The sequence below is a fragment of the Haliotis rufescens genome, unplaced genomic scaffold (assembly GCF_023055435.1).
Source record: "Haliotis rufescens isolate VD_foot unplaced genomic scaffold, xgHalRufe1.0.p SCAF_16, whole genome shotgun sequence".
NCBI lineage: Eukaryota > Metazoa > Mollusca > Gastropoda > Lepetellida > Haliotidae > Haliotis > Haliotis rufescens.
This window is the reverse complement of record NW_025963846.1, coordinates 8,687,169-8,713,667: the sequence shown is the minus strand read 5'-3', so window position 1 is coordinate 8,713,667 and position 26,499 is coordinate 8,687,169. Positions and strand designations below refer to the sequence as shown.

Here is a 26,499-nt window from a genome sequence, read left to right as displayed (position 1 = left end):
GTTTTTTTTTTCTGAAAAATATGTTCATTTCTGAGACAGAGATGTCAGTCTAAACTTGATGTGTACGTCAGCATCTACACTGTTTAAATGTATGAAGATAGATATCGCGATGCTTGGTCAGTGTGTGAGTGGACCCGTGAAGATCCGGGTTGGAATTGGTCTTCAGCAACCCATGCTTGTCGGAGGGGGCGACTAACGGGACCGGGTGGTCAAGCTCGCTGACTTGGTTGATGCATGTCATCCATCCGAATTGCGTAGATGATCGATGGTCCAGACTTGATTACTTACAGACCGCCGTCATATAGCTGAAATTTTGCTGAGTGCGGCGTTAAACAAACAAACAAACACACTTACAGGAGAATATGGTACTGTCTACGCATAAATATAACTACATCTATACAAGTGCGGCGTTGAACAACAAATAAACATCACGAAAAAACAATGAGTGAGTGCAGCGGCAATCATGTTTTCTGTCACTGGATTATCTGGTTCAGATATTAACAGACCGCCGGTACACAGATGAAATCGAACTGGCTACAAGGTAAACAACATCCACACAATCACTCACTAGACGGGGAAACAACATCCACCCAATCACTCATTAAATAGGGAAACAACATCCACCCAATCACTCACTAGACGGAGAAGCAACATCCACACAATCACTCACTAGACGGGGAAACAACATCCACCCAATCACTCATTAAATAGGGAAACAACATCCACCCAATCACTCACTAGACGGAGAAGCAACATCCACACAATCACTCACTAGACGGGGAAACAACATCCACACAATCACTCACTAGACGGGGAAACAACATCCACCCAATCACTCACTAGACGGAGAAGCAACATCCACACAATCACTCACTAGACGGGGAAACAACATCCACACAATCACTCACTAGATGAGGAAACAGCATCCAACCAATCACTCACTAAATAGGGAAACAACATCCACCCAATCACTCACTAGACGGAGAAGCAACATCCACACAATCACTCACTAGACGGGGAAACAACATCCACACAATCACTCACTAGACGGGGAAACAACATCCACCCAATCACTCACTAGACGGAGAAGCAACATCCACACAATCACTCACTAGACGGGGAAACAACATCCACACAATCACTCACTAGACGGGGAAACAACATCCACACAATCACTCACTATATAGGTAAAGAACATCCACACAATCACTCACTATATGGGGAAACAACATCCACACAATCACTCACTATATGGGGAAACAACATGCACACAATCACTCACTAAACGGAGAAACAACATCCACACAATCACTCACTATATGGGGAAACAACATCCACACAATCACTCACTAAATAGGGAAACAACATCCACACAATCACTCACTATATGGGGAAACAACATCCACACAATCACTCACTAAATAGGGAAACAATATCCACACAATCACTCACTACATAGGGAAAGAACATCCACACGATTACTAACTAAATAGGGAAACAACATAAACACAATCACTCACTAAATAGGAAAACAACATCCACACCATCACTCACGATATGTGGAAACAACATCCACACAATCACTCACTGTATGGGGAAACAACCTCCACACAATCACTCACTAGATGGGGAAACAACATCCACACAATCACTCACGATATGAGGAAACAACATCCACACAATCACTCACGATATGAGATAACAATATCCACACAATCACTCACTAAACGGAGAAACAACACCCACACAATTACTCACTAGATGGGGAAACAACCTCCACTCAATCACTCACTATATGGGGAAACATCATCCACACAGTCACTCACTAAATTGGGAAACAATATACACACAATCACTCACTATATGTGGAAACAATATCCACACGATTACTCACTATATGGGGAAACAACATCCACACGATTACTCACTAAATAGGGAAACAACCTCCACACAATCACTCACTAGATGGGGAAACAACATCCACACAATCACTCACGATATGAGGAAACAACATCCACACAATCACTCACTAAATTGGGAAACAACATCCACACAATCACTCACGATATGAGGAAACAACAGCCACACAATCACTCACTAAATAGGGAAACAATATCCACACAATCACTCACTATATAGGGAAAGAACATCCACACAATCACTCACTAGACGGGGAAACAACATCTACACAATCACTCACTAGATGGGGAAACAACCTCCACAGAATCACTCACTATATAGGGAAACAACATCCACACAATCACTCACTAAATAGGGAAACAACATCCACACAGTCACTCACTAGACGGGGAAACAACATCCACACAATCACTCACTAGACGGGGAAACAACATCTACACAATCACTCACTAGATGGGGAAACAACCTCCACACAATCACTCACTATATAGGGAAACAACATCCACACAATCACTCACTAAATAGGGAAACAACATCCACACAGTCACTCACTAGACGGGGAAACAACATCTACACAATCACTCACTAGACGTGGAAACAACCTCCACACAATCACTCACTATATGGGGAAACAACATCCACACAATCACTCACTAGACAGGGAAACAACCTCCACACAATCATTCACTATATGGGGAAACAATATGCACACAATCACTCACTATATGGGGAAACAACATCCACTCAATCACTCACTATATCAGGTGACAACATCCACACATCACTCACTATATGGGGAAACAACATCCACACAATCACTCACTATATGGGGAGACAACATGCACACAATCACTCACGATATAGGGAAAGAACATCCACACAATCACTCACTATATGGGGAAACAACATGCACACAATCACTCACTAAATAGGGAAACAACATCCACACAATCACTCACTATATGGGGAAACAGCAGCCACACAATCACTCACTAGATGGGGAAACAACATCCACACAATCACTCACTAAATAGGGAAACAACATCCACACAGTCACTCACTAGACGGGGAAACAACATCTACACAATCACTCACTAGACGTGGAAACAACCTCCACACAATCACTCACTATATGGGGAAACAACATCCACACAATCACTCACTGGACAGGGAAACAACCTCCACACAATCATTCACTATATGGGGAAACAATATGCACACAATCACTCACTATATGGGGAAACAACATCCACTCAATCACTCACTATATCGGGTGACAACATCCACACATCACTCACTATATGGGGAAACAACATCCACACAATCACTCACTATATGGGGAGACAACATGCACACAATCACTCACGATATAGGGAAAGAACATCCACACAATCACTCACTATATGGGGAAACAACATGCACACAATCACTCACTAAATAGGGAAACAACATCCACACAATCACTCACTATATGGGGAAACAGCAGCCACACAATCACTCACTAGATGGGGAAACAACATCCACACAATCACTCACTAAATAGGGAAACAATATCCACACAATGACTCACTATATGGGGAAGAACAGCCACACAATCACTCACTAGATGGGGAAACAATCTCCACACAATCTCTCACTATATGGGGAAACAACATCAACCTAATCACTCACTAAATAGGGAAACAACCTCCACACAGTCACTCACTATATGGGGAAACAACATCCACATAATCACTCACTAGATAGGGAAACAACCTCCAAACAATCACTCACTATATGGGGAAACAACATCCACACAATCACTCACTAAATAGGGAAACAACATCCACTCAATCACTCACTAAATAGGGAAACAACCTCCACACAATCACTCACTATATGGGGAAACAACCTCCAAACAATCACTCACTATATGGGGAAACAACACCCACACAATCACTCACTATATGGGGAAACAACCTCCAAACAATCACTCACTAGATGGGGAAACAACCTCCACATAATCACTCACTATATGGGGAAACAACATCCACACAATCACTCACTATATGGGGAAACAACCTCCACATAATCACTCACTATATGGGGAAACAACATCCACACAATCACTCACTATATGGGGAAACAACCTCCAAACAGTCACTCAATATATGGGGAAACAACATCCACACAATCACTCACTATATGGGGAAACAACCTCCAAACAATCACTCACTATATGGGGAAACAACCCCCACACAATCACTCACTAGATAGGGAAACAACCTCCACACAATCACTCACTATATGTGGAAACAACATCCACACAATCACTCACTAAATAGGGAAACAACATCCACACAGTCACTCACTAGACGGGGAAACAACATCTACACAATCACTCACTAGACGTGGAAACAACCTCCACACAATCACTCACTATATGGGGAAACAACATCCACACAATCACTCACTATATGGGGAAACAACATGCACACAATCACTCACTAGACAGGGAAACAACCTCCACACAATCATTCACTATATGGGGAAACAATATGCACACAATCACTCACTATATGGGGAAACAACATCCACTCAATCACTCACTATATCGGGTGAAAACATCCACACATCACTCACTATATGGGGAAACAACATCCACACAATCACTCACTATATGGGGACACAACATGCACACAATCACTCACGATATAGGGAAAGAACATCCACACAATCACTCACTATATGGGGAAACAACATGCACACAATCACTCACTAAATAGGGAAAGAACATCCACACAATCACTCACTATATGGGGAAACAACAGCCACACAATCACTCACTAGATGGGGAAACAACATCCACACAATCACTCACTAAATAGGGAAACAATATCCACACAATGACTCACTAGATGGGGAAAGAACAGCCACACAATCACTCACTAGATGGGGAAACAATCTCCACACAATCACTCACTATATGGGGAAACAACATCAACCTAATCACTCACTAAATAGGGAAACAACCTCCACACAGTCACTCACTATATGGGGAAACAACATCCACATAATCACTCACTAGATAGGGAAACAACCTCCAAACAATCACTCACTATATGGGGAAACAACATCCACACAATCACTCACTAAATAGGGAAACAACATCCACTCAATCACTCACTAAATAGGGAAACAACATCCACACAATCACTCACTATATGGGGAAACAACCTCCAAACAATCACTCACTATATGGGGAAACAACATCCACACAATCACTCACTATATGGGGAAACAACCTCCAAACAATCACTCACTATATGGGGAAACAACCTCCACATAATCACTCACTATATGGGGAAACAACATCCACACAATCACTCACTATATGGGGAAACAACATCCACACAATCACTCACTATATGGGGAAACAACATCCACACAATCACTCACTATATGGGGAAACAACCCCCACACAATCACTCACTATATGGGGAAACAACCTCCAAACAATCACTCACTATATGGGGAAACAACCCCCACACAATCACTCACTATATTGGGAAACAACCTCCCAACAATCACTCACTATATGGGGAAACAACATCCACACAATCACTCACTATATGGGGAAACAACCTCCACACAGTCACTCACTAGACAGGGAAACAACATCCACATAATCACTCACTATATGGGGAAACAACATCCACACAATCACTCACTATATGGGGAAACAACCTCCACACAGTCACTCACTATATGGGGAAACAACCTCCACATAATCACTCACTATATGGGGAAACAACATCCACACAATCACTCACTATATGGGGAAACAACATCCACACAATCACTCACTATATGGGGAAACAACATCCACACAATCACTCACTATATGGGGAAACAACATCCACACAATCACTCACTATATGGGGAAACAACATCCACACAATCACTCACTATATGGGGAAACAACATCCACACAATCACTCACTATATGGGGAAACAACCTCCACACAATCACTCACTAGATAGGGAAACAACCTCCAAACAATCACTCACTATATGGGGAAACAACATCCACACAATCACTCACTATATGGGGAAACAACATCCACACAATCACTCACTATATGGGGAAACAACATCCACACAATCACTCACTATATGGGGAAACAACATCCACACAGTCACTCACTATATGGGGAGAGAACATCCACACAATCACTCACGATATGAGGAAACAACATCCACACAATCACTCACTAAACGGAGAAACAACAGCCACACAATTACTCACTATATGGGGAAACAACATCCACACAATCACTCACTATATGGGGAAACAACCTCCACACAATCACTCACTATATGGGGAAACAACATCCACACAGTCACTCACTATATGGGGAAACAACCTCCACACAATCACTCACTAAATAGGGAAACAACATCCACACAATCACTCACTAAATAGGGAAACAACATCCACACAGTCACTCACTATATGGGGAAACAACATCCACACAATCACTCACTATATAGGGAAACAACATCCACACAATCACTCACTAAATAGGGAAACAACATCCACACAGTCACTCACTATATGGGGAAACAACATCCACACAATCACTCACTAAATAGGGAAACAACATCCACACAATCACTCACTAAATAGGGAAACAACATCCACTCAATCACTCACGACATGAGGAAACAACATCCACACAATCACTCACTAAATAAGGAAACAAATCAAACGATTATTCCATTGAGAAATTGCCTGCAGCTGACGTCTCAACCGTGACAAGTGGTATATCATTTAAATGTGTGATTACCTATCACATTAACATGACTTGCAAAATGTTTTGAAATAAATACAAGTACATATTTTGTAAAGAGATATTTATGAATATTATTATGTCAAACTATTTCCGCTTGTGGGTCTCGGGATCCCCTGCTGAGATGTTACAGATAGCACCTATTCATAGGGAAATTCTACGCCTCTAGAATCTCAACATTTTTCGAGGGTATGAGAAAAGAAAGTGACTTGCAAAATTCTCTTTCCGGAACGCGTTGCAAGACACAACTGAGTTATTGTTGGAATATAATAGTCGCCTCGTGGTGTTCACGGCTGAGTGAATCTCGGCCCAACTCGGGTCAACAAGACAGGACCACATTAGATCGGTGGCTACACCCGGGGCGCTTGAAGCGTTGACAGGGTTGTTGTTGCTCTTACACTTTATAACTGGATGGTGAAGGATTGTTTGGTTGTTATGTAGTTTTTTTAGAACTCTGTTCATATACACCTCTGTTGTCACCTGCGTAGGCGGGTATGCAGGTGAGGTGCTTCGCACTCTTTGAATGAATTTGTTATGCATGCGACTATTGTTAAATTTGAATGTTCGTATTCTTGATAAAGAAAAATTGGTCATTGAATTGATGCGTTCGGTGATTTCAATGCGTTCGAAAAATATCAACCACAAGATATACAAATAAGTTTTCTTTGATGTTTTTTTTTCAATATTTGAAACGCAGACTATATTCAATCTAGACACATCTCCACTACGAGTTTATTTAACGGAAAAGGGCGGAACTAAACGTATAAGAATCAACATTGCTATGTATTGGTTTGTTCTATATTGCATAACTTCCATTTTAGTTCTATAAGTCTCAAGACACGAGGGGCGACTGGGTAACCTTGTGGTTATATAGTTCGCTCGTCACGCCGAAGGCCCGCGTTCGATTCCCCCATGGATGCAGTGTGTGAGTCCCATTTCTGGTGCTGTAATATTGCTAAGAGCGGCGTAAAACCATACTCACTCACTCAATCAAACAATCACTCACTCACACTTGTGAACACCATTGTTGTTTTTATTTGTATTTTTTAACGCCGCACTCAGCAATATTCCAGCTATATGACGGGGGTCTGTAAATGATCGAGTCTGGACCAGACAATCCAGTGATTGATGTCATGAGCATTGATCCACGCTATTGGGATACGATGACATGCATTGAACATCATTGGATACGGTACTATATATGTATAGAAGTAAACACATAAGATGAGGGTATTACAAAACGTCGTAAGAGGCGACTAACGGGTTCTGGTGGTCATACTTGCTGACTTGGTTGATGCATATCATCGTATCCCAATTGCGCGGACGGATGCCCATGATGTCAGTCACTGGATTGTCTGGTCCATACTCAAATATGTACAGACCGCTGTCATATAGCTGGAACATTGCTAAGGGTGGCGTTACACATCAAACAAGCATGCGTTGTACATGGAGAAGCAATATGGTCACCCACTGAATTTCCCAAGTAATGAACATCAAAGCAATGTATCATGAATATTTCAGTTGTAAAATGTCCGCCAGTTTCCTTCTCTCTTCTGTCCCCGACTGGCCCTGTATGGAGTATGTGATCCGTCTATCTTTGTACAATACATTACCGATACTCATCACTGGAATGGAGTGTTTTGTATACTATTCTAGTTGCATCCGTGTTTCTTATCCAAATGCCACGTCTATGATTATAGGCTTTGACACTTGGTTAGATACGACATGCAATTCTGACTAATCATAAATATCCTCTATATCAGAATAGCATAATACATACAAAATAATATGATAGTATCTACAGATTAAGAGGGTAATGCCGATAGAAAACATTTTAATTATATCAATCGAAGAATATGACAATGTCAAAAGAAGATTTAGATTCTCAGGAAGAATCTGATGCTACCTATAGGCAAATATGCCGATATTGCGATAATACGATACGATCAGTGGAATATGATACTGTCTGTGGAAGAATATGATACTGTGTATGTAAGAATATAAGTGTATCTACTGGTTAGCCAGGATATAGTGAGCTGTGATCTGATAATAAGCCCCATGTGACTATTTATTAGGTCCCCCCACTGGCGGACACCAATGGGGAGAAAGGGGTAGCGGGTGGTCCGCGACAAGTAGTACGATGGTGCGTGTCCTGTCTCGGCTAACAACTAGGTCTTGTGGCTTGTCCAATAGCAAATAACAGTACGTGCTGATGGCAGGTACCCAATGACTGTCTAAACGGTGACGGCAAATTTGCATAGATAACAACAATTGAGAAGTATCGTGACAATGCATGATTTGGTCATGCTTACCCAGCTTTTACATGTTTATTTGTTTGTTATTAACTTCTTTCAAAATTAGTTTTAGAGAATTCTGTTATCGACTTGTCACATTCACCTCTAAATAGCATTATGAGCAACACGAGTTTCCACGGTAACGTAGTTAGTTTCAGCGTCATGACCATCTTCCCGCGGCAAAGGTGTTAACTGGACACTGGACTTTTATAAAGTCAATTAACCCCTTTGCCTCGGGAAGATGCGTCATGACCTGCACGTGCACACCATACACGTGCTACCTCTCAACCTGTAAGAAAACCAAATACATTTGCTCAAATTCTGTTTGTCTAACACGCGTTTTGTGAGTTGGTTCAACTTATCCTGGATTTCTTAGAGTGGCATTTAGAAGTTGGTGTGATGAAGTAAGACGAGTTCTATGGATGAACAACTTCTTTATTACAATTAGTGCGACGTTTCGGTGTTGATCCTAACACCTTTATCAAGCAAGTGATGGTTACAGAAATACAAAGCAAATCACTTGCTTGATAAAGGTGTTAGGATCTACATCGAAACGTCGCACTAATTGTAATAAAGAAGTTGTTCATCCATAGAACTCGTCCTACTTTATCCTGGATTACCAGTAGCAGACGACGATGCTGTCTACAGAAGAATATGAAATGTCTATGAATAATATGATACTATCTACAGAGGAATAGGATACTGTCAATGTAAAATATACGACTATAGCTATAGAAGAATTATGTATTTATCTATAGGAGAATCTGTATTATCTATAGAAGAATATGTATTTATCTATAGGCGAGATATGAATTTATCTATAGAAGAATATGTATTTATCTATATAAGCTGTATAAGAATATGTATTTATCTATAGAAGGATTTGTATTTAACTATAGAAGGATATGTATTTATCTATAGAAGGATATGTATTTATCTATAGAAGGATATGTATTTATCTATAGAAGGATATGTATTTATCTATAGAAGGATATGTGTTTATCTATAGAAGGATATGTATTTATCTATAGAAGGATATGTATTTAACTATAGAAGGATATGTATTTATCTATAGAAGGATATGTATTTATCTATAGAAGGATATGTATTTATCTATAGAAGGATATGTATTTATCTATAGAAGGATATGTATTTATCTATAGAAGGATATGTATTTATCTATAGAAGAGTAATCCGCAGATTGGCCCTCTAACCACGCCTCTGTGGCAGCCTTTATGTCCTCGTCATCCTGGAAGTGTCTTCCACATAGGGCAGATTTCAGTTGCCGGAACAGGAAATAGTCACTGGGGGCTAAGTCTGGGCTGTACAGTTAAATCACCCACCCTACAGCCCAGACTTAGCCCCCAGTGACAGATGGAGATTATTTACTGCATCAAGCTATCTTGTGTCAGTGTCTGCCGAATAGGGTTGAATGAGAGACTGTCCGATTATCATAATACGTGGAGTAAAGTAAATACATTTATAATGAATAATAGTGAGTGAGTGAGTTGGTTTTAACGCCGCTTTTAACAGTATTCCAGTTATATCACGGCGTGTCCGCTTAATGTGGGAGGAAAGCCCGAAGTGATGCAGGAATAATACTGTATTCAATCGTGTATCCATAAGGTACAGGGAAAGTGTACATATTTAGATCCATAATAATTACATACTGGTAGGGGAATAATTAAATAGTTTATGCCTATAATATACAGGACAACAAGACACATTTGCATCTACAGCATCGATATATGGGCGCTAAATATACTGGGTATTATGTATTAATCAAATTTGTCGGATCAGTGACAAAATGATGTCCGATTCAATTCCCTGTGTTGACTTGTACAATATGGTCAGTATGTATGTATGTAACTAGTAATGGTTGTTTTCTTTATCCAACCTCAAATTCTTATTCGACGACATAAGACGAACGAGATAAATATTAACTCGAACTCTTGGTTTATATCGGTATCACCCACCTTTGGATCGAAATACGGATAAATCGATCTATTGGGGATGACTTCGTGGTTACAGAAATACAAGCAAATTCTTCTCCGATGAAACATGTCCAATATGTTGATATATAACATGTAAACATTTGGTAATATCTTCGTGGTATATATGTACTAAAGGTATGACTTTTCGTTTCAAGTAAATGTCAGTTGACTCTGAGCAAACATGCGCATATATGATGGTTTAACAGGGTATTTAGAGTGTTCTTCCAGGGCATTAAAAGTAATAGCCGAGGTTGTTCCGAATGTCTGGAAGAAAGTAAAAGGAGCGTAGAAACTTGCATTCCGGATATATATTCCATGCACTGTGGAAAACATTAGGTGAGGTGAGGTGAAATTTGGTTTAACGTCGCGTCCAAGATTATTGCACTTATATAGCGACGTGCATGCACGTGTATGTGTGTGTGTGTGGATGCTTGTACTAGTCCGGACTGATGCCGATTTATAGTGCTAGCTCACTGAGATTCCATGACGCAGTTTAACATGAATACCCCACTCAGACACAGTATACTGACTCCGAGCCGACCAGTCCTTGTTTTAAACCCTTAATGCCGAGCGCCAGACAGGGTAACAACAAGAACAATCTTTTAACGTCTTTTTGTATGACGCGGCTGGGGATCGAACCCCGGACCTTCCGCTCTCCGGGCGGACGCTGTGGAAAACATGAGAATTCTTACCGGGCAAGCCGAGTTCAGACCGTCCTCTCCAAGCGTTATACGTGTACCTTGATGAATGATGCATTGTTACTGGGCAGACCACCAAGAAAACGATGTATCTGATTCACTTAAGCATGGTGTGAATAGGTATAAATAAACGAGACCTCCTTGTCATCGTATGCAAATAGTCAACTCAATGTCATTTATTGAAAAGGGACAAAAACGCCATATGAACTTTTGACGCATGCGCGAATGGTATATAGATATACAGCATACATTAGTCGATCAGACGTTTGACTTATGCTTTGTCAACAGGTGTAACGTGCCGGAAGTGGCGCAAGGCACGACACATCACAGAGGTGACAGCGCATGTCATCACATCCCTACTGGTGCAATACCCGCCATCGTCTTCCGGCTCCGGGGACAGGTACACTCCCCCGGCTAACATACGATTTCCATAATGCTTTCACGATTTGCACTGCGTTTTCCATGATTCCTAGTAGTGTAACCAACGTGAATCTCATGCACTTCTTGATACCTTAACCGTTTCCTGACGGTGCAGCAACATGCAAGTTCAGGCTCGCCAATCGTGATCCTATTTACATACCATGGCACCTGCGATCCACAAATTACTCCTTCTTTTCTATTTCTTAATCTAAAGTCAGTCACATGTCAGACTTTGAATTGAGCATGCTTCATCGTACTTTTGCTTCTTACAACAAAGAAATGTAAATGAATTAAAAAAACTTTAAAAACTGTATGTGTACTCTTTGGACTCTACGGGTTACATAAGCCTATTGAAACAAACAACAGTGATGACATATGTGTGAGTGTTTACTGTTGGGCGTCTGGCTACATGCATTGCTCCGTGCAGAGTCCTTCCATGTTTCCATGTATAGAATGACGTTGTAATTTCACGGAGATGGAATTGCGAAACAAAAGTTTAAAATGTCTGTCAGATTTCTTCAACGTCTTCACAAGAAAAGAAACCTCATACAACAAAAAGGCCACCTCGACGAATGAAGATTTCTGAAATGCATAAACTCTCGTCACATGCACACAAACGCATACACGCGCTGATTGATGTATCGCGATCATACTGCTGCATCACGAAATACGCACATGCGGACTTTTAACATGCACATATATGCAACACACACATAAATTGTTTTTGTTTATTTAATTGTTGTTAAAACAAAACAATAAACTTAACAATATTCCAGATATTTGGCGGTAGTCTGAAAATAATCAAATCTGGACCTGATAATCCAGTGATTGACACCATGATCTTCGATCTACAATATTCCAGATATTTGGCGGTAGTCTGAAAATAATCAAATCTGGACCTGATAATCCAGTGATTGACACCATGAGCTTCGATCTACGCAGTTGGGATACGATGTTATGCATCAACCTGGTCAGCGAGTCTGACCGCCCGATCCCTTTAGTCGCATCTTATGACATGCATGGGTTGCTGAAGACCGATTCCTGACAGTACACATATAAAACGCATTAGACATTTGGCAGACGCTGACGCTTCATACGCACAATGACGCATTACACACATACAAACGCATATCTTACATTTTGAATCTTTCCCTGTCAAGCCCTCTCACATATCTTTTTCTTACGAGATAGCACAGCACAAGTGCTGATATTTCACCAAATGATTCCATATGGTTCCGACAGTGGTAATTGGTGTCAAGGCCGTTCATTGCGTATTTACTGCAATGAAGTGAGATTCATCAGCATCGCGTTTATCATAATCCAGATTGCATTAATGATGAATTAGTTCTTTTGCTGACGCAACTTTGTCGTTTGTTCGGCATGCTTTTGTGCTCAAGTTTGGAAATATTTACAAAATATGGAAAACCTGATGAACAACTAAGGCAATATGAAAACATGCCGGATTATGAGGTTGAACGATGCTTGAATATTGTTGGCATAATCTCCCTCAGGTCAGGTTCCCATGGGGATGGTCATGCCAGATTATGCTCTGTCAAAATAGCCGTAATGACACATTACTATGAGAACTGCTTGCATGGATACTTATGACCTGGTCACGTGTCCTTGAACCCGACGGCGTTCATGACTTTGGCGGCCATCTTGCTACGTTGTTGTGAACACAGCTAAAGGTCGTTCATAACGTCAGTAGTGATAACGTTTCTTTGTAGGTTCGTCATTTTTTTGTCTTTTATTTCATTGGGGTATCCACTGAACATCAGGTTGTTTGTAATTAAGAAAAAAACTTGCAAGGCTCTCGTGTTTTAACTTTAATAGTTCAGGGCAAAACTACACTTTTTTTACGCTACATACGGGAAAAGAGCAAAATTTATTTCTTCTCTAAGATGCCGAATTTGAGACTACCCTTGCGTTTATTGGAGATGGGTTTAAAATGAAATCTGTTATAGTGAGTGAGTGAGTATGGTTTTACGCCGCTTTTAGCAACATTCCAGCAATATCACGGCGGGGGACACCAGAAATGGGCTTCACACATTGTACCCATGTCGGGATTCGAACCCGGGTCTTCGGCGTGACGAGCGAACGCTTTAACCACTAGGCTACCCGACCGCCCCGAAATCTGTTATAAGCAGTGCCTTAAATTGAAAATTCTCGAACAGGGCTAACTGTTCCCCAATTGCCTGTACCCTCGCGTTAAAGGACAATGTACGTTTAAAACATGTTTAAACACCACTAAGAGGGGTAGTTTATGTTGAACTAAGACTTATTTGATTATCCACATGCAGTAATAAAAAGGATATAAATTTAAATGTTAAGAATAATTCACTTCATCACGTGACTCGATATGGGGCATTGTGCCTTGTGGAGCTGGGGCTAACACAATCATGTGAACATCGCCGATGTTCGGTGCCACTGGTTGTTGTGAGTAGAGAAGTTTTCTGTCCTAAAATTTGAGACTGTGTTTCCACCACTGATGTTATCAGACTGCAGCAACTGCAAGCCATGAAATAGATTGCTTACCGAGCTGGTTGCGCTACGAGATGCCGTAACCGACGTCAATCGACGGCCTTGGGCGTGATATGGCGTTGCCGTGGGGCGAACGGGGTAAAAGCAACATCGGTCGTTTTGTTTGACTGCAGCATTTTGATACATGCCCTTCACTGAACAAGAGGTGGTTATGAAACTCTTCCAGTAAAGCGCCGCGATTCGCTGTGCAGAGTTGCGTCCCTTGGGCACGCCAGAAACCTATGATCGTGGGTTCGAATCCCGGTTCGCCCCGATTATGTTTCTAGGTTTGTCAGCACCATACCCGTGCTCGTGGGTTTCACCGAAGTGGTAAACGTCTGAGACCTGCATCACTTCGGGCTTTCCTCCCACATTAAGCTGACACGCCGCGATATAACTGTAATACTGTTAAAAGCGGCGATAAACCCAACTCACTCACTCACTCTTCCAGTTAAGCTCATGCCTGTGTTCAGAGACATACAGAATTCCTAGGGCACCAACGCCCGCCTCGGACAACTCTGTGACTGCTGTGTCACGGAGACAGTGGTTTGTGTCTGTTGGGGAAAGCCCGCGGCATGAGGAATGGTTGACATCATCTCGCCGTATTTTTCGTAAGTAATAATATTCAAATAACCGACAGGTAAATTTTTTTTTACCTATAACTGATGCGCCACGTTGATTGACAGTCACCAAGGATTCGTTAGATCATGGGGTAATGTGAACAGCGCAATGACGTCAGACCATTATGACGTAACTAAAAAAGTGTACTTTATCACAGGATAAGGTGCAATCGGCGCCTTTGATCTTTTTGAGAAGCATCATAGAAATGTCAATACACGAGACCTAAAATTCACAAAATGATTCTTGTCACCGGTTTGCCTCGAACTGTGAAATACCACCTCCGTTGTCCAGTGGATAGACCGTTTGTCTGTCGAACTGGAAGTTTATGGTTCGAACCCAGCTTCATACGAAAAGATGACGAAATATGGTACGTTTTGTTACCCTGCCTGGCTCTCGGCGCGAAGGGGCTAAAACAAAGGACAGGTCAACTCAGAGTCAGTATACTGTGCCTGGAGGGGGTATTCATGTTGAACTGCAATACAAATGAATGTATTACTATTTTGCCAGTGGGCAAGTGCTAATAGTTGGAACTTGTACTTTAGCGTAATTTGTACTGTTCTCACTAGTCTTCAAACTTGGCATGGGACAACGCAATACATGTAGATCTACATAAGTAGATATATAATTTCATAATAATATTATTATCCGGATATCTTTTTCATAATTTCAAAGGACCTGCATCACTATACAACTGAATAATATATGACTGAAATACGTCGTTCAACAAAACTCAGTTGCTCAACATAACTCATTTACTTATTCGCCATGTTTGAAAACTTTTGGCCTAACCTGTATACCGGGATGGCTATTTTCTTTCTAGAAAACCTTTGGCCGGACACCCTGACGTCCTGCTATTAAGTTACACGTGCACGGCATGTCTCGGAACATAGGGGTTCGATTAATAAGACGACCCATCTTTTCATATTTAAACAATACAGTATTTACAATTTTTATTGCATTCAGGTCGAATTATGATTGTCTTGCTTTATCAGTCAATCTTTCAAAGGTTCTTTAACTACAGTGTCGGACAAAAGAAAATATACACCAATGTTTGATGATGGCTATAATGAAGCAAGCAAGTAATGGTTATTTGATGGTGTTTGACACGGGTATCATAGTTGAGTTTTAAACCTGAAGTTTGAAGTGTTTCAGCAACTGTTTTCAGCATAGTAACGGGGTTTTTATTAAATCTAATTTTCAAGTGTATACTTTATTTTACCAGACAGTTTATGTTTTTCAGCTATCAGAGAGGAACGCGTTCGAAGATATTGAATGAGTCCACCTCTGACAAAACCTTCTCAAATATATTTACTGTCGCCATAATTTCTGATCCGATGACCGAGACGCCAGGTGAGTTGGTATATTCAGCTCCTCCATTAGTCGGCCGCCACTGAGGTGTGACTGAGTGATTGCTGCAATAAAACACGATTAACGCGGAACTAACTGCGCCAAGGAGGAAAACATTTTCCTAATCATGATAATTAAATGATAACCACCAAACAGGTGTCTGTTGGGCGTGTCTTTTCGAGTGCATGTGTAGGTCAAGGAAAACCTGTTTCAGAACCAGGAATCAGGTCAACACCGGCCATTGTAACACATTCTTTTGAAATTTTAAGACATAACATATAAATCTATATTCACCTCGCACCCAAAAAAAAGTATATACAAAATTGTTGGAAATAACCACTACAACTCATAATTGAAACCAAAATAAAATGCTTCTGAAACATAAAAGTCGAAATATAGGTTCTTATAGAGAATGAATGAATGAATGAATCAATGAGTGAATGAATGAATCAATGAATGAATGAATGTAGCCTATTGCTCGACACTCTTTACAGCTTGTTAGTTGAAACGTTGTGTAGTTAATAGGTTCGCTGTGGATAGCGTTATTCCCTCTAAATTATTAAAAAAAGCATCTTTGAGATATGCAATTATGCGATGAAGCTAAACTGCCGGGCAAAAGAAAGTTACACCCATCTTTGATGGTCCTGAACATGAAAACAAACAAAAAATGGTTATTCGATGGCGATGTATTTGACACGGGTATCATAGTTGTGTTTTGAACCTTACGTTTGCAGTGTTTTGGTAACTGTTTTCAGCCTACTCACGTTGTGATAATGTATGTATACTTTCTTTTCCCCAGCAGTATATTACTTAAACTTGGCTTCGTTTTGGATACCACACCATAGTTTTATTAATGGCTTCAAGAATCCGATAAATGTCTGTGTAATGTAGGGTTAAAGAGGCATCAGTTGAAAGGGACCATCCAATGGTCTCACTTGAAGACCGTTACTATATCTGTACTTGCATGCTTGCCTCGCCAGTGTGATGCTCCACTTAATGCTCTGTACATCCGGCGCAGTTGATTACATAGATCACTGCTCCATCTTCATAGCCCCCAGTTGGCGGTGTGGTTAATCATGCCGAATGTTGCTGTGCGGTGTAATTCACACCTGCTGGTCTGTTTCACTGACCACTAGTGAGTGAATATGGTTTTACGACGCTTTAAGCAATATTTCAGCAATATCACGGCGGAGGACACCTTAATGGACTTCACACATTGTTTCCATGTGGGGAATCGAACCGGGTATTCGACTTGAAGAGCGAACACTTTAACCACTAGGCTACCCCACCGCCCCACACTGATCACTGACCACTATACTTAGGGGGTCAATGATATTCTCTCAAAAGTTGTTTGATCGGAGTTAAAACATTCACGTCATTGGTTAAGCTTTCGTTTTTTAATGAAGGATATTTCAAAATGTGACATATCAGTGTCCAATATGATGTCCGATGCAATACTCTTTTTCGACTTGTACCATATGTTCCCGTGTTTTTTCAGGTAAACAATTGACTTGCCTTTTCGTGTGTTTGTGACGGGTGCCACCAGTGGGACAACTGGTACTATCATTATTTGAGTCATAAACACATGCTCCTGATAAAGTCGAAATCGCACAATCGAGTCATTTCTCAGAGATGATTTCTTATGAATATGGAAAGGGTTTTTTCAGCTTTTATTTGCATGTGTTTCTGTTGGGAACATTTGAAAGTGATTCATAACTATATGCTTATGATGTACTCTTAATCGTTTAATGGGTTATGTTTGTAACAGATATTTCATATGGTTAAGGTAAGGATAGTTTGATAGGCATTTCTTAGAAGTTGACGGATGACAAAGTAGACACACTTTATGGATAACAGTAAGCTATCCATGAATAGTGTCTACTTTCGTTATGGAAGAGGCTTCATTTTTTTTTTTAATTCTTAGGTAATCATTAAAATCAGTAAGTTATGTTTCATGTCTGGCTTGTTGCGGGTGTTTTTACACACGACAGAATATCAATCTTCTAAGCCGTTGTTCTTGCCTTGATTTCTAACACTTCCATTTTCTCTAGTTCCACCTGGCATCATTCAATTACTGCAAGCAGGATTTCAATTCCTTTAAAGCCTGGCCAGTTTACCCGATTTCAGTTAAGTTTAAAGAACTGCCAGATGAAAGCACTGCTCCCTGATGCATCACGAACGCAATACTGTCACTCCTGGTTCGTAGAAAGAAATGCATGTGTCAAAATGATTGCCTTGAAAAAAAATCTCAGCTCTGATGAAAATTTGCGTACATGAGCTTTTAGGTTCCACCATTCTTACTTCCCTTTCATCGTCTTCAGAAGGCAATACATATCGTTCAAGTTTGGATCTTTAGTGCGCTGTTTGCATGGCAGTTTCCCATTGGCCATGGATCTGTCAGAATTGTAATGTTTCACTAAGCATAACACTTTTTCTTTGTGGAGTTTTACTGTACATTAGCGAGCAACTGGCGATTCTCAAAATTAATACTGAATTTATCCATGTAGTAGTCTCGAGTGGGATTAACATTTCCTTCCCATTAAACAAGCGGATGGTTCCCTTACCAAACCTTTCATATAATGCCGATTTTATATAGGTAGGTTACATTTTCTAAACTTTGGATTTTGTTAGGATTTGATTTTGCTGTTTTGACAATATACATATCTCGATATATTAGTTTTGAAACGTTATGTCATTAATATTCATGATGGCATATGTATCAAATTGGCCGATGAGATAATTTGTATTTTCGTATCTATTGATGACTTTTCTCAGTGTTTTCATGTTAGCATTTACTATTAAAGGAATGGAACCTGCAACAGATTCTGGGAAGAAATGGGAGATTCCCTAATGGACTTGTACCATAAGTTAGAATTTTCGATCAATGGCAGTCATAAGATAATAAGTTAATTTGAAAAACAAATTTCTATACATAAATGTTTGTGCTTTGCATAAAGCTTAAACACGACCCATTCATATAATTTCACAACTATTTTGCCCTTTACAGACAATGGAATCTATTTCGGCAGTTGATGGGTTCTTCTCTGGCGTTGACGTTGAATATACATTTGTTAAATAAACCTATATGCTGAGATCAAACGAGGACATTGTCTGGCTTTGTCGCAAGAGGTCGACATCTAAGCAGCCCATATGCAGCTATAATATGAAACAGGTTGTAAATGCTCAAATGCATTTTGACGTACACATTGTTGAATTTTTACATTTCTCATTTATTTTTCATGGAACGGTTGATAGTGAAGAAATCTCGCAGCGTTAACCGACCAAGACCTTACTGTCTCTCAACAGATGATGTAAGAGCCAGCCACACGTTTAATCGCTGTGTGAAACAAAGACGCCGTTTAACGTGAAAACAAAACAGGTAAAAAATATGGTAATAACGATGTATAAGAAATTCTATAGGATTGTGTTTGTCCTCCTACATGGTGACTCACCGGTAGACAAAACAGGGCAACTCAGAACAACCAGCCTCAATCATCCACCAAAAGAGACTCCTAGTCTAGTCTTAAATAGTGAAAATTATATGAATGGATCACTGAAAATCAGTGATGACGCCAGGGTTATTTCCATAAATCAGTATTTCTCATGCCAGAGACCATTCGTAATAAATGTTTGTTGTTTAACGCCTCATTCAACAATATTCCAGCTATGTGACGGCGGTTTGTAAACTATCGATTCTTGACCCGACAATCCAGTGATTTACATCATGAGCATCGGTCTACGTAATTTGGATACGCTGACATGCATCAACCAAGTCAGGGTGGCTGAAGACCTGGATCTTCACGGCTTAATATAAGTAACGGCCCCGTGGATATGCACGGTCTGTACATATTAATGTTTAATGGGTCAATTCAGAATTGACTTCCATATGTTTTGTGTTAATGGTGGTATAACCTTAAAACCAGCGTGCACACAAATAAATGAGAAACAGAATTAATTTCACGGATTGGTTTTTTAATCATGAACGCAAACAACAGTAGACACGGATGCAAAGCAGTGACACCGCTTAGCAAAATAACAGAACGAAAATAGTCCGCTAGTGGGCGTGGCCTATTTCTTAGGTTTACGAGAGACTTTTTTTTCTGCCCGGCGGTCTATTGGAAGATGATTTAACAAAACAAAATATTTTCATTTCAGAGACTAAAAGACCGCCAGCCTTTGACTATTTGGTCAATCAATTTTTCAGACTCGAGAAATATGTCCTTGTTTGAAATTGTCGTAAGTGAGTTGGTTATTATTAGTAGACCGCCTCCGTGGTCTAGTGGTAGAGCGTCCGCCCGGAGAGCGGAAGGTTCGGGGTTTGATCCCCGGCCGCGTCATACCAAAAGACGTTAAAAGATGGTACTTGTTGTTACCCTGTCTGGCGCTCGGCATTAAGGGGCTATCACAAGGACTGGTCGGCTCGGAGTCAGTATACTGTGTCTGAGTGGGGTATTCATGTTAAACTACGGCATGGTATCTCAGTGAGCTAGCACTATAAATCGGCATCAGTCCGGACTAGTACAAGCAGCCACACAAACACACACACGTACATGCACGTCGATATATAAGTGCAATAATCTTGGACGCGACGTTCAATCCCATTTCACCTCACCTCACCTTATTATAAGTATACTTTCTTTTGCCCGTCTGTTTAGTAGTAACCCTAATAAATCGTACATGGGTATTTCTTATGTTTTACTCGATGTCATGGCATAGTAGTTTTGATATTCTTTTTTTATTGCTTCAATATAATCGGTCGTGGGTTGTTTGCTTGCCTGCTTGAGTTGGCGAGTGCAGTTTTTTCAGCAGTTATCCTCACATCCAGGATACTACACAAAATCAGCCAGCCGACACACATACAAACAAAATCCTTTCTATATATATAAGAAATCTCACCTGACACCAGATCTGGTTGTACGAATCCGACAATACCATTAGCATGTGCTATCAAATAGTGATGACACCAGGTGTTCGCGAAATAAACACCCAATCCCCATTTTCGTCTTTTACAGGCAGCTTGGCGTCCCGACAGAGGATGTATGGTGCAGGAAGGGCACGGTGTATTTACCAACCACGCGACAACATGGTTGACATTATCCTCCTGCAGTGGTGTACCCGTTCTTCCCGGATCGGCATATTAACCATCGTCTTGTTTCCAGTCACGTGGTCCAGGCACGCTATCAGGTACCCGGATGTGAGTACTGTTATCCTTCGGAACCTTCCTCTTCCTTGATGTCAGCTCGGCTTACCGATTATTCTAATAACGTTGTGATCTTTCTGTATTCTTTTCGTTTGTTTGGATAGCACAGGGTTGCGACAATATTACTTTATCCAATGTTTTAAACAAATGATCATCATTACTAAATCAGTAAGTCGAGTAGGGTACCCGATATTTGACATTCAAATGGAAGGAGTTGAGGGGGTACATACTGGATAAAATGGAAGAGGGAGAGAGTGAGTATTGTTTTACGCCGCTTTTAGCAATATTCCAGCAATATCACGTCCAGGGACACCAGAAATGATCTTCACACATTGTACACATGTGGGGAATCGAACCCGGGTCTTCAGCGTGAGTGGAAGCCACGCACCCCCACTCACCGGGCAGACGTTCTACCCACTAGACCATGTAGGTGGTCCCTTAGTCCTGCACCATGACCGTGGAATATATTTATTTTATTTAAAAAAATAATCTAGAAATGCATACAAAAGCAAGTCTAGCCAGCTCAAGCTAGCTCTATTCCACACTGAAATCAGCATAGGGAATTTTTTATTTATTTTTAGAGTCAAGAAGGATATTGTGTAATATAAGATTTCAGAGACTAAATGTTAGTCTAGTGGTCCCCTTAAATCTGAGATTAACTCAAACATAATTACATCATTATGAATACCAAGGCGAAAGAGGACGGAAACATCGGACATTCCCAACATTCCTGACCTAATAGCGATTAGAACAACCAACATAAACCTATTTTACTTAATGGTCTGTGTACATACGTTGTAATTAAACATAACATGACATGAAACACTGTAAGTTGCAGAGAACAGATTCCACGTGCATCACGCGAAGACGAATATACAGTCTACATAAAGGATATTAGGATTTCTGGTTTATTTTAAAAAATATTTTCCACTAAAGAGTGAGTGAGTGAGTTGGGTTTACCGCCGCTTTTAACAGTATTACAGTTATATCACGGCGTGTCAGCTTAATGTGGGAGGAAAGCCCGAAGTGATGCAGGTCTCAGACGTTTACCACTTCGGTGAAACCCACGAGCACGGGTATGGTGCTGACAAACCTAGAAACATAATCGGGGCGAACCGGGATTCGAACCCACAATCATAGGTTTCTGGCGTGTCCAAGGGACGCAACTCTGCACAGCGAATCGCGGCACCTTAGACGACTGGGCCAGCCGTGCCCCCTTTCCACTAAAGAGTTTTGTGAAAGTCTATATATATGTGTATATATTTTTTCAACAAAGCAAGAACTCTGACAACGTAGGGATGTGTTTGAAGTTTGAGGACATAATCGTAACTGTCGGATTGTAAATAAGACTAGTTCACTTGAGTCTCAAAATAACAACGATTTCCATCAAATTCAAGTGTACATTAATTGAAATGTTGGTCCTGTATAATGTAGGCATCAACAACCGATAACTAAATTGTCTATTCATGAAAATTAATGAGTGAGTGAGTATGGTTTAACGCCACTTTAGCAATATTCCAGCAATATCGCGGCGGGGGACACCAGATATGGACTTCACACATTGTACCCATGTCGGGAATCGAAACCGGGTCTTCAGCGCGACGATCGAACGCTTTAACCACCAGGTTACCCCACCGCCCCGAAAAATATATAAGAAACAAGTGACGTCGCATATGAGTTTTAAGGGCACAGAACGCTCGGGCAAATGGTAAGTATCCATGTATTCTGTAGACTACGAGTGAGTAATGATATTTCACGGGCCTCGAATCTGGACCAAGCAAACCAAAGAGCGGATGCATAAGCAACGTGGAACAATGACACGCAGCCACACAAGGCACACCAATACACCGTTGTGATGAAGTGGGGAGTACTCCTGGCCAAGGGAGTCTCTGTTCTGGGGAGTAATACCTCCACAGTGCCTTTCAGTATCTATAACGTCATGCATACATTAATGTTACTGCATAAATAACGTGTGTGTATCTGGAACAAACATATATAAACAGATGGAACCAACGCACACGACTGTCTTGCCCCCAGACTATCAGGGCCCCTGTCCCTGCATGACTGCCTATGTCGTGTCTTGTACACTCGCTAATACCTCCTGGCTAATCCCGGGGGTAGGGGTCGAGCATGACGGGAGTTCCGGGAGGTGCCAGGCTCCGTGCAGGGTTACCGTTAAGAAACGTGCACATGCCACGTGGACACACCTGCATTCCCCTAACACCTGCTTACACCAAGCAGATAACTATCAGTGAAGGAGTCATATAGAAATTTATATCACAGACATTAGATCATAGAAAGTGGAAGTAGTTGAATTAATTAACGCACAGAGAGCAGTGGTACCAAATACCGAACTGTTTGTTGTTTAACGCCGGAATCAGCAATATTTCAACTGTTCTTGTGTCTGTCTGTTACTAATTGTGTCTGGACCAAGAAAAGCGGCCCGTCACAATGTCCCTCGCCGTCGAGATACGAGAACACTCAATCAACAGGTCGCAGAGCCTATATCCCCCCGATCCATTAAGTCGCTTCGTCCGACAAGCATAGGTTGCTGGTGCTCTGTTCGTACCACGGGGTCATACAAAAGTAGAACTGAGCAACATCAAGATGATATATTAGTACATGTAAGTAATGCAAGTAATAGTAGTCGATGGGAGAGAGTAAGTACCATGACAGAACTACCTTACAAGAGGGAGAAGTAAGTACCATTACAGAACTACCTTACAAGAGGGAGAAGTAAGTACCATGACAGAACTACCTTACAAGAGGGAGAAGTAAGTACCATGACAGAACTACCTTACAAGAGGGAGAAGTAAGTACCATGACAGAACTACCTTACAAGAGGGAGAAGTAAGTACCATGACAGAACTACCTTACAAGAGGGAGAAGTAAGTACCATTACAGAACTACCTTACAAGAGGGAGAAGTAAGTACCATGACAGAACTACCTTACAAGAGGGAGAAGTAAGTACCATGACAGAACTATCTTACAAGAGGGAGAAGTAAGTACCATGACAGAACTATCTTACAAGAGGGAGAAGTAAGTAACATGGCAGAACTACCTTACAAGAGGTAGAAGTAAGTACCGTGACAGAACTACCTTACAAGAAGGAGAAGTAAGTACCATGACAGAACTACCTTACAAGAAAGAGAAGTAAGTACCGTGACAGAACTACCTTACAAGAAGGAGAAGTAAGTACCGTGACAGAACTATCTTACAAGAAGGAGAAGTAAGTACCGTGACAGAACTATCTTACAAGAAGGAGAAGTAGGTACCATGTCAGAACTACCTTACAAGAAGGAGAAGTAAGTACCATGTCAGAATTTCCTTACAAAAAGGAGAAGTAAGTACCATGACAGAACTACCTTACAATAAGGAGAAGGAAGTAACATGGCAGAATTTCCATACAAAAAGGAGAATTATGTACCATATCAGATCTACCTTACAAGAGGGAGAAGTAAGTACAATGACAGAACTACATTACAAGAAGGAGAAGTATGTACCATGTCAGAACTACCTTACGAGAGGGAGAAGGAAGAAACATGGCAGAATTTCCTAAAAAGGAGGAGAAGTAAGTACCATGACAGAATTAACTTACAAGAAGGAGAAATATGTACCATGTCAAAACTACCTTACAAGAAGGAGAAGTAAGTAACATGGCAGAACTACCTTACAGGAAGGAGAAGTAAGTACCATGACAGAACTACCTTACAAGAAGGAGAAGTAAGTACCATGTCAGAACTACCTTACAAGAAGGAGAAGTAAGTACCATGACAGAACTACCTTACAAGAAGGAGAAGTAAGTCCCTTGACAGAACTACCTTACAAGAAGGAGAAGTAAGTACCATGATAGAACTACCTTACAAGAGGGAGAAGTAAGTACCATGATAGAACTACCTTACAAGAGGGAGAAGTAAGTAACATGGCTGAATTTCCTTACAAGCAGGAGAAGTAAGTACCATGACAGAACTACCTTACAAGAAAAAGAAGTAAGTACCATTACAGAACTACCTTACAAGAGGGAGAAGTAAGTAACATGACAGAACTACCTTACAAGAAGGAGAAGTAAGTACCATGACAGAACTACCTTACAAGAAGGAGAAGTAAGTACCATGACAGAACTACCTTACAAGAAGGAGAAGTAAGTACCATGACAGAACTACCTTACAAGAAGGAGAAGTAAGTCCCTTGACAGAACTACCTTACAAGAAGGAGAAGTAAGTACCATGACAGAACTACCTTACAAGAAGGAGAAGTAAGTACCATGATAGAACTACCTTACAAGAGGGAGAAGTAAGTAACATGGCTGAATTTCCTTACAAGCAGGAGAAGTAAGTACCATGACAGAACTACCTTACAAGAAAGAGAAGTAAGTACCATTACAGAACTACCTTACAAGAGGGAGAAGTAAGTAACATGACAGAACTACCTTACAAGAAGGAGAAGTAAGTACCATGACAGAACTACCTTACAAGAAGGAGAAGTAAGTACCATGACAGAACTACCTTACAAGAAGGAGAAGTAAGTACCATGACAGAACTACCTTACAAGAAGGAGAAGTAAGTCCCTTGACAGAACTACCTTACAAGAAGGAGAAGTAAGTACCATGATAGAACTACCTTACAAGAGGGAGAAGTAAGTAACATGGCTGA

General features: G+C 40.8%; 1 protein-coding gene across 1 annotated transcript in view; it reads right to left on the bottom strand.

The window, feature by feature from the left end:
- LOC124134242 (ETS domain-containing protein Elk-3-like) overlaps window positions 1–21,709 on the bottom strand; it is a 42,543-nt gene extending 20,834 nt beyond the window's left edge. Inside the window, exon 1 of the mRNA XM_046498998.2 lies at window positions 21,543–21,709. The gene's annotated coding sequence lies outside the window, so the exon portion shown is untranslated. The remainder of the gene's footprint in view (window positions 1–21,542) is intronic.
- Window positions 21,710–26,499: the final 4,790 nt, after the last annotated feature.